This window comes from Podarcis bocagei (assembly GCF_964188305.1).
Source record: "Podarcis bocagei genome assembly, chromosome: 4".
NCBI lineage: Eukaryota > Metazoa > Chordata > Lepidosauria > Squamata > Lacertidae > Podarcis > Podarcis bocagei.
The window spans coordinates 81,066,413-81,077,595 of record NC_138128.1 but is presented as its reverse complement, the minus strand read 5'-3'; the positions used below and the strand labels follow the sequence as shown (position 1 = coordinate 81,077,595).

The window sequence follows — 11,183 nt, the reverse complement described above, 5'->3', positions numbered from 1 at the left end:
ATACTCTGGACACTAAATACACTCTGAATTTGTGACACTGGTTCAGCCATGATTGCTATTTTACATGCTTACAAAAGCAATAGACACACACTTGTTTAAACAGAAAATCTGTATAAATAAACTACCAGCAGCAACAATATCTTTTTACATTTCCTTAGACGATTTGAAAGCGGGCACTTTGCAGCCAGCTGCTCAAGCAATTTCATTAGTCCAATGTATCATGCCAAAGCTTCTGAAAGGGCACATCTTGGAAAGGGGCAGATCCTTCCCACTGGTGCAAGCCTGAGAGCACATTAATGCATTATGTCATTTGCAATTGGATTTTGCACTTAAGGCTGATGAAGAAAGCTCCTCCAGCCCTATAGGACTTAAGTCATTAAGTAGAACTTCTAGGTGTGCGAATGAAATAAAAGAAACCCTGATGCATTTTGGCATGGAATATTAAAGCCTATCAGAGCGGTTTCTTTGAGGGCTGTGCAACTGGAACATTACCTGATTAAAAGCAGGTTGAACCACCTGCTGCCATTTCCTTTCCTTTCCTTGTTTAAGGTTTTTTCTTCCTCTTTGTCCATCAGGAAAATCAAAGGCACATAGCAAAGGGGGGTGGGATAGGAGGAGGATGACTACAGTATGAAATAGCTGGTGCTCAGCACTTGTGTTATCAACAGCCAGTGCAGAATCCCTGGCGTGGTCTGAAAGCGCATGATGCACCAATCTTGTGGAAGCAGGACTGGATCTGCTCTGTGTCTAGATGGGAGGCTGTACCATGTTCTCGAAGCTACAAACATGAGTCTGACCAAACTGCGGGAGGCAGTGGAAGACAGGAGTGCCTGGCATGCTCTGGTCCATGGGGTCACGAAGAGTCGGACACGACTAAACGACTAAACAACAACCATGTGAAAACCTGTTCTCCAGTTTCTCAAACATTTTGCTCACCTGTGAAGAAGGCTTCCACTTTTCCAACTACTTCTCAAGGTGCTTCAGGATTGCTTACAGTGAATGCAGGACTGACCTTAATTGCAAAGCATCCATGGATAGTTTCTTCCCAATAAATATTCCTTCAGGACTCTGCAGCCTCCCCAGCTGCCTATGCTTCCTGATCTCAGAAATCCCCAAGAGAGAAGTTAAAGCCACAATGTATTATTCCACTGGGTTTTAACTGAAGTGTTAGAAGACAGGCGATTGGGCTACTGAGCACCTTAGATGCATGCTGGGTTTTTTTCTTTTTTAGGGAACTCCTATTTACGTTTTTAAAAACCTATTTCTGCACTGATTTTCTTAAAAATTCAAAGACTTCACATTTAAAAGAGCAACAGCAATGGACTGCACTCAGACACATGATAGGCAGCATACTTGCCTTCTACACTTACAGCACAGTCCAAATGATGATTTCCATAAGTACGACACCCAGGAAGGCTGCAGAGCAAAGATGATTTGTAGAATGAAAGGCACTCACAAGCATCCCATGGCCATCTTGAAAATAAGGGACACACACAAAAGCCCTGTACCAATGAGAATTCCTCCAAAATTTCACTCCCCTTTGATAATTATCAAATACAATTTTTCTCATTAATTGATGGAGAACAGCTGGAAAAGAATGCGGGCATTTTCCACACAGCACCTGTGGAAACTCAATGCACAGTCAGACCCAGTGGCAGCACCTGGTACTATCAGGCAGTTACAAAGGGCCAAATGCCCCAGCATGGTCCATAATGGCTGGTACCTTTTTTGGGCCACGGTCCCTCCTGATTCTTGTGGGTAGTTAAAATGGCAAATGGCTCATGGCTGCCAGCTTCAGATCACAGCAGTGCCGTTGCCTGCCACTGATGGTCAGCTAGCCCAGGGGGTCCACTGAGCCCAAGGAGCATTTTGCCAGAATCACCTCACTTTGTAATAACTGGAGAGTTGGGCCACTTTGGAGATCAAAGTGAGTCTGAGATACAGTGGTACCTCAGGTTAAGTACTTAATTCGTTCCGGAGGTCCATTCTTAACCTGAAACTGTTCTTAACCTGAAGCACCACTTTAGCTAATGGGGCCTCCTGCTGCTGCCGCACCGCCAAAGCCCAATTTCTGTTCTTATCCTGAAGCAAAGTTCTTAACCTAAAGCACTATTTCTGGGTTAGCAGAGTGTGTAACCTGAAGCGTATGTAACCTGAAGCGTATGTAACCTGAGGTACCACTGCAGTTGAACACATGGATGGTAAGAGTAATAATATGCTACTGCTAAAAAAATATTTAAAGTAAGTCAATATATCTGTATGACCATATTCCTTCAGCTGAAAGAGAAGTAAATCCATGACTCAAATAAGATGTGAATTGGGGACTTCACAACTCACAGTCTTCTGGTTTCTTTAAAGAAACATTGGGCTGTGGCCCAAACTGGTAGGCCTATGTGAGCTCTCTGTTTCCTCCTGCCATAAAGTCTGGTACAAGTTGTCCCATCTATTATCCCCCAAACCCTCCACATCACATTCTATTCTACAGGTTCACCATCAGTAGTAGATTTCCTGGAGGGGAACAGGAAGCTGCAGTGAATGAGGTAGCTCATGAAAAAATGTCAGCTCCAACTTGCAAACGTGTATGTGCTTTCCACTAGGGCAAGGATACCATTGGATAAAACCCATTGCCTTTTAGATTGGCTTTATTGCAGTTCTGATATGGCCATTGGTTGCAAACCACCAAGATGCCCTAATGGGCCTAATGCTGGCATGTAAATATTACATTTGTCCAGTGCCTCCAGGCAGGTCTGGGAATAAGATTCCTGTCTGAAACCCTGAAGAGCTACAGCCAGTCAGAGGGGTCAGCAAACCTTTTCAGCAGGGGGTCAGTCCACTGTCCCTCAGACCTTGTGGAGGGCCGGACTATATTTTGAAGGGGGGAAATGAACAAATTCCTTTGCCCCACAAATAACCCAGAGATGCATTTTAAATAAAAGCACACATTCTACTCATGTAAAAACACGCTGATTCCCGGATCGTCCACAGACTGGATTTAGAGGGCGATTGGGCCAGATCTGGCCCCCAGGCCATAGTTTGCCTACCAATCAAGGAGTCAATACTGAACTAGACAGACCAATATAAGGCAGCTTCCTATGTCCCCACCTCCATTATTTTTACAAGGCATGGGTGCATCTTCAGAAGAACACACAGTGGAGGAATAACGAAATGTGGTGGCGAGCAGAAGAATTTAAAAGGATGGCACCTTAAATGCTTCTAGAATGTGCACATTGCAAATCAGAATTCTAAGGCACATGATTCTGCTTTCTTCAAAATATTCCCCCTTCAAATAGAATAGAACATGAGGCACCTTTTGTTCAAAACATACTTTTTTATTTTTAGGGGAGCACACTAGATTATTCCTACATGTCACTTTATGCAGAAACAATCTATTCTGATTTGAAGCATAATAGTATTACACTAAGCTCTGTTGGGTCACCTCGGATTAGGAGACGGTGCTTGCTTACTTCTGAATCAGTTTCGTCATCGATTAATCAGAGCACACAAGCAGAATTAATATTGTGAATCACTTTACTGGCCTTTCATATTCCAGTATGCTCCAGCAATGTCTCCCTAAGAAATTTATTTATGTATGCAACTACAGCTGCAAGAACATTATTTGCCCAAAAATGGAAAGAAGAAGATGTTCCAATGAAAGAAGAATGAATACTGAAACTAACTGACTATGGAGAAATTGTGAAGCTTAACAGAAGAATAAGAAATCAAGACACTAAACTTTTTATAATGAAATGGTTTGTTGAATATTTGCAAATAAACTGTAAACAGATTAAGACATTGGCAGGATTATTGTAAAAACCTGCAGTTTCAAAAAAATATATGAGAACAAATGAAATAAGTTAAGATAATTTGGAGTATGCAGAGAATGTGAAAATAAATATAAGGAACTGCAGAAAGGGGGAAGGAAGTCAAGATTCAAAATGTTAGAATTATTGTTGAACTGTTGTTGTAATGTATATAAATTAAAATTATAAATATATATATTTAAAGGCAATGTCTCCCTAGCTTCAGTAGAAATGGCATGCAGGAAAAAGTTACATGATTTGCAATGGAAAAGAAAACAATTACCTTGGGTATGCTAGAGACATTTAGCATTGCCTGGTTATCACGTATAATACAGTTTGCTTTTGGGGCCCTTCTCTGTCTTGTGGAGAGCTTGGTTTGCTTACCAGCATGAGTGGAAGTTCTTAAGGGCAAGATGGGTTAGCTCTCATCAGAGTGAGGCAACCACCCCAATCAACAACAAAAAATGTTGCACCAGCCTGCATTCATGAATTGATGACAGTGCAACACTCTTTGCTGCACTCAGTTAATTTTTTTCAGCATTCCTTATCATCAGTAATATAGTTAAAAGTTTAAAACTAGACGCAGCAGAAAACTAGCTTATGAAATTTATCCAAGTAAAATCCAGACCAAACTGTCTTGGGGAAAATAAACATTTAAACTTACAACAATGGGTTTTTGTTAAAAAATCCAATTTTCAGAGCATTGAGGAAGAAAATGAGATTAGTCACACCGATGAAAGTTCTTGTTGCTTTGATTGGAATTATTATTAACATGATGCCAATGTGTGTTAAGAGACATCATTAGCTGAAAACACCATGCGCTGTGTTCCATATCATTGCACTGTACCAATCATATGCTTGCACAAAGGTTGGGGCAGATTCCTAGTTGGTGAAGAAGAATTCAGCCCAACTAAGCTAGCCAAATTAATTCAGGGAAATTCAAACAATATGCCACTTGTGCTAACCCCCAACTCTTCAATTAGGAACCTGGCCAACTGGAACTTCTCCAGCACTAAACATCTGGCCCTAATGCCCACTGTCCCCCTTTTTTTGAGACTGAGGTCACATCTTGACTAAACATGTAAGTAATTTACTGATGATTCCATTTCCTCAGGAAACCCCGTGGAGAGGAAGACGAGAGATCTTAAAGACTTTTTAACACCAGTATGTAATCATGCTTGCCCAGGTAGGTGCATTATGTGACTGATGAGAGCAGCAAAAAGCCAAATTGTACAACAGTGATGGGATAAAATCAGCCCAAATCTTTATTGGCAGCAGCAGGTAGGCTAAGGGTTGGCATGACATTGGGGCCAGGATCAGCTCATTATTCCCCAAACCACATGTTGATGGAATGGATCCACCAGATTTGGACTGCCCAAAACCTGTTCCATGTGAGTCAGCCAGGGTTGAACCATCCCATGGTGCAAGCCAGGCAAAGAAGGTCTCACTGGGCAACCAGGGTGCAGATTCCAACAGGGAGATCTCCACCCTGCAGTTGCAGGTGCTGTGGTCAATCCTCCCCTCAGGCCTCTACTACATTGATCCTGCCCAAAGCTATTTCCGCCCTCAGCAAATCCGCTCCCCTTCCCTGGGGGGCGGTGTTGCAGACTGGCATCTGGGACCCCCAGCGACCCAGATTGGGGGCAGAGGGATGCCGCCCATGTCACCGAGACTCCCAGCCGTGTCACACCCCCAGCCAACCAATCTGGGGGACGTGACCTCAGTGTCAGGAGCTCATCCTACACTCAAGTAGGACACTGGCAGAGACACATGCTCGACTGGAATGTTCTCTCCCTCCTGGTCTATCATTCGGGAGCTTCAAAAGCTTTCTTCAGCCCGAGCATCACAGCAACTGATGCCAACAGACACCCGGCACACTTAGGGATCCACAGAGTCTTCGCAGCTTGAGTGACAGACCTCAGCAACTCAGCATTTTGGCTAATCTACTTTATTTACATATAAACACACACACAGCACTGCAACATAGCTCCCTCTCTCTCTAGCATCAGACAGCAAAGAGAAAGAACAAAGGACAATAGTCCCACTTCACGGAACACAGTAACACAAACATCCTGTCTCTGTCACTTCCCACTTTGTGGAGTCAAAACATATACCATCATGTGATAGACAACAATCCCATGACTGCAATCACGGAGCAGGAATTCTAACACTCAAGACGTTTAAAATGTGGCGCGGCTGGGAGGCGGCCTCCTTTTGCTTCCTCACCAGATCTCCCAGCCTACCCACCCTCTTTTTAAGCTTTGGTATGACATGAGCTTGCTATGGACATATGTCGGCTGCCATATTGATGGGGCTGGGTAGGAATTTTTTCCCACTTGGCAAATTGGCACCAGCCATTTGGTTTTTGCCTACCTTGTAACAATCACCACAACTTTGTGAGGTTAGGCATTGGGTAAGCCTTTGTGATGAGAAGGATGGTTGTAGCCTCTACCTGCCCCTCCTCAATAAGAGTATCCCTTTTAAGGGATCCGGGTGTGTGGATTCTGTCCGTAGCCTGGGTGTGGGCTAGGGCCATGCCACGCCCCCATCGGGGGCCCTGGAGGTGCCCCAATTTGATGTATATCATAGGGCTCCCCCTACCGGTGGTTTACCCTTAGGAGACTCCCTGCAGATGGGCAGGAGTCAAGATATAGTCTGGTTTCACCCAGTGCCTAAGCCAAACCGCTCACATCTGTAAATAGTAAAGTTTTGGCCTATTTTTTGCACATTAACCTAACTTATCCATGTCCATGTGAATAAGAGAACCACGGGGCACGGGGCCTTGTCATGCAAACTTTCTTATACCTAACAAAGGAAGGCCATAATTTCAAAAAGAGAAAGGTGGGGCGGGGAACCAACCAACCAAGTGCCGATGAAGTTGAGAGAAAAAAATCATTTCCGGCCCTGTCAACCATTGGCCCAAAATTGCACATAGAATTCATAAAATTTCATTACAGTAGAATCAAAAACACTTGTAATGGGAAATGGGGTTGCTTGTGCGTAAACTGCAAACTGCTCCAAGCTAGTAGTATAGCTGAACCTTTCCCTGGTTTGACAGCCCTTACAACGCGACTGTCTTAGTCACTGGCAGAATCCGTGAGTGGGCGTCTCCTAAACTTCCTCCAACATAGAAATTCTTTGACGCCAAGTCTCCGCCTAGATTCTCTGCGCGGAAGCCTTCTGCGCAGCGTGGGCGTGCCAAGTGGAGGTCCTGTGCTCTCTCCGCTGATTTCACTGGAAGAGTCTCGGAGCCTCCCCTCTGCAGTACTCTCAGCTTCCCCTTTCTCCCTGGTGCCCCCTGGATTTCCTTCCCCAGCAGAAGCTCTCTCTCTCTCCTTGCTAGTTCCCTCCCCTGCATCATTGGAGCGTCTTACCTCTCCTCTTGCCTCTGATGGCAGTTCCCTGACAACACTGAAGCTAGAAGCAGGAGAAATTCAGCCGGGTCTTCCATTGAAAGCAATGTGAATCATATAGGATTTCTCTTTTCTTCTTCTTCTTCTTTTTAAGAAAAAATATTTTATTGATTTTCAAAAGAAAAAATGTGATGATGGATTGACATTACAAAATGTTCAAAACAAATGCAGTCTTTCAATAACATGGATGGTTCTATCCAACAGCAATAAAAATTAAATACTAACACTAAATAAATCAATAAATCTCAGTGTGTATTCAGATTCCAACCCTTTTCCATTGTCCTATCTATCTGTAATTTGGAGTGATGAATGCCATGAGGGGCTGCAAATGTCACGCCATTTGGATCAAACAAGCAGAAGTCATAATTCGGCTCTTCTGCAGAAAACAGAGGAACAAATGCAATTTTCAGCAAACTGAAAATGAAACAAATGAATACTTAAAAAGAAAACAAATAAAAATGAATTCATTTTCCCCCTTTGCACGCCTTTAAATGTATTGGCTATAGTAAGCCACATAATTTTGTTTACAAGTATCCATCACATCATCCTATCAGGTTTAATGCTGCAACAACTTGAACAAAATCATGTAGCTTTCCAAGGCCAATATGACTTAAATGGTTTTTATCCTAAGCTGTGTAGCTTTATTGTTTGTTTATTTTACAATATTGGGATTTTTATTCCTCTATAAACTGCCTTGGGAATGCCAATTAGCCATCGAAAGGAAGCATACACATTTTGCATTTTTGCAGAAACAGAAATGTGAGGAAATAAGCATAATAGACAGACAAAAAATAACAATAAGCACACACACCTCCAAAAAACCCCAATAAAATCAGTACAAGTGTGCTCACAATGGACACGAAGAATTGCTGGGAATGACACAATTTTGACACTCATGGAAATGAATCTCAGATGAAGTGAGCAGTTTGGGCTCAGCCTTATCATGGCCACAACAGAATCATTGCAGATCCTTATTTTATTTTTTATTTTTTTGAATTCTCTATTGGAAATTTTATTTACAACATAACATAAACCCCCCACCCCCCAATACAGAAATCCACCTTAATTAAATGTGAACATAACATACAATGAGCATAACATACAACAATACAAACAACCAAATAAAATACTTCCTTTATCCTGTACCTGGCCTCCTTATTTACTTCTTATAAGCTGTTTCCTTTATGAATAATTATTAAGATTTTTCTAATTATAACTTAATTATCCACAAAGTCTCCTGCAGACATTAATCGAAACAAGTCCAGGTATGTATTTTAGGGCACTGTTTTCTCTGCATTTTCCCTATGCTTTTTGAAAGTCTTGTGATCTCTAATTGCCTCTGTTACTCTAGCCTGTTCAATGTACTCTAACAGATTGTCTTGCCATTCCTTTTTTGTTGGCACAGTTTCTTTTTTCCATTTTTTAGCAGTTAGGATCCTTGCTATACCTGTGTCCGTTATCCCTAGTAGAAAAGCTTCTATATTTTTTCATAAAGTTATACTTAAACATTTTTTTAAGCTCGTCATATACTATGTTCCAGAAGCTTTTGATTTTTTCAAAGGTCCACCAAACATGTATAAGTGTCCCCTCTGTTTTACCACACCTCCAGCACAGATTTGTTTTTGTCTTATACATTTTAGCTATTTTGGTAGGTATTAAGTACCATCCATAAAACATCTTGATTAGATTTTCCCTCAATACTTCACAGACTGTAAATTTCAAGTTCTTTCTCCATAGTTCTTCCCATGCTGTGAAGTTAATGGTTTTCCCAATAGCTAAAGCCTACTTGATCATTACCTCCTTGACCTGTTCGTCTTTGACCTCCCACTCCAATAATGTATCATATATTTTTGATATTACCTTGGTTTGGTTTTGTAATAACACTTTTTCTAATAATGAAGGTTCGTTTGAGAAACCGTTTTTCTTATCTGTCCTGAACACTTCATGCAGTTGATGATATTGAATCCAACCCGTAAGGATGGTATTGGATCCAGCCCGTAAGATCCTAAAAACATGGAGACAAACCTTCTCTAAAATATCCTTGCCATGGACTAAGGCAAACAGAAGAAGCTGCTGAAATGGGGCATTCCTAAGTTACTTACACTGGGAATAGACTAGTACAGGCACAAAGGTAGAAGCGAATTTTAGTGGACCCAAAGTTCCAAGAAGTCAATCAAATAACAAAAAGTCCCCATGGAGTTTGCTGAGTATTTCTCAAAGCCTGACCAATGTATAATTAATAGGCATGGTGAAACTGGCTATTGACTTCAGCCGTGTGACTTGCAGAGGCGGAGCTAGCTGCTCCGACACCTGGAGCGGCACACATGCTGTGCACCCGGGGGCAGGGCTAGTCACCCGTGGGGCATCCCACAGGGGCTGGGCGGGGAGCGCGGGGGATGTTGCCAGCAGCGAGCATCCCAGGGAGGCGCCTCTGCCTGCAGCGAGCGTCCCAGGGGGGCAGGGCGGCAATGTCACCCCCCTCAGGGATGACACCCAGGGCAGGCCGTACCTACCACACCCACCTTCGTCTGCCAGTGGTGACATGGCAAGGGAATACAAACTAGCTATTTCAAAAGCTTAATCAAAAAAATAAACATATAAATTTAAAGATCTACTTCATATTCTTTACTTTGTTTGCCCTGGAAGATTTGTTGCATTCCAGGGCTGCCATACGTCCTGGTTTTCTTGGACATGTCCTGGAATCGCTAAGAAAAATGGCGCCTGAGCAGATTTTTGCTGAAGTTGGGCTATTTTTATTTTTAAAAATCTAAGAAAACCCCCAAAAGGAATGTTTTTTGGGGGGGAAATGTTCCCCCCAAAAAAGCTCAACAACTTTGATCCCCCAAAACTGATCTCATAAAACCGGATTTTCATTCTTGGGGATATGGCAACCCCACTGCGTTCCAATGAATGCGAGGCAAAGTTAAAGTCTAAATGGGAACTCAAGTTCAGGCCTCCCCAGTTCAACATATTTTCTATCCCCTCTCACTCACCAGTTGCTGAATAGAGCATTTTCATTTCTGGAATTCTGACACTTGAAAGTCTATTTTTTGAATTTGCTCCGACTTTATTGGCTTATCAATAAGTGCTTAATAGCAAAAACAAAACAAAGAAACTACTTTGTGCTGCAGAGAATGAAATAAACGTGAGACCAGAAGGGCACAGGCACAAGGCCAGAACAAGAGATGTTCTTTATTGATTGCACCCACACTGTTTGTACCGTGTAATCTCAGGAGAAATCAAAACAAGAGGCTTTTGGACCTCACCAAAAGAGCACACAGGGGACAATTGGAAAGGAGAGTTTATGCAACAGCCGTGTCCTCTCCCTAGAACACTCTGCTCTCCTTTTTCATGAACATCATAATGGAAAGGCCGTTTAACAATCGACAGCAGAGACACTGAAAAAAAGGTTTTATAGCAGGACAGGCTCGTAATCCCATTTTAACGGTTTGTAAGTGGATGGCACTGAATAGGCTGCCGTGCCTGGATCTCTACTTCTGCTTGGATGTGTAGGAGAAAGAAATCAAGCCTGCAGCTCTTTTGTGAATGCACAGAATGGACAAAGGCCATGTGTACAGGACGTTTTGAGATTGAGGTCATACAGTCTGTAGCCCAACAGAAAATAATGCAAAAAATAATGGAAAAGTATCATCGATTGTCCTGCTTTGTCTGGCATTCCAATAAAGTTTAAGACATTTTCAGCCTCATTGAGACCTATTAATACACTTTGACTAACCCGGATGGGCCAGGTTAGCATCCTTAAGATTGCTCTGTCTCGTAGTTTAATACACTATGCCCTCAATTTAGTAACCTGTTGATTTTTTGATTTTTTTTAGTGCTTTCCCCACTTTAACAAAGTCAATAAAAATACTTTGGTTCTGTTGCAGATCCCTGTGACCATCCAGATGTTTCTGAGCTCCAACTCCCTTGACCACTTCAGTTGGGGCTGATATGAGATGGACTCCAGCAA

General features: G+C 42.4%; 1 protein-coding gene across 1 annotated transcript in view; it reads right to left on the bottom strand.

Moving 5' to 3' along the window:
• LRIT2 (leucine rich repeat, Ig-like and transmembrane domains 2) overlaps nt 1–11,183 on the bottom strand; it is an 81,652-nt gene that overhangs the window by 45,761 nt on the left and 24,708 nt on the right. The gene's annotated exons all lie outside the window — the stretch shown is intronic.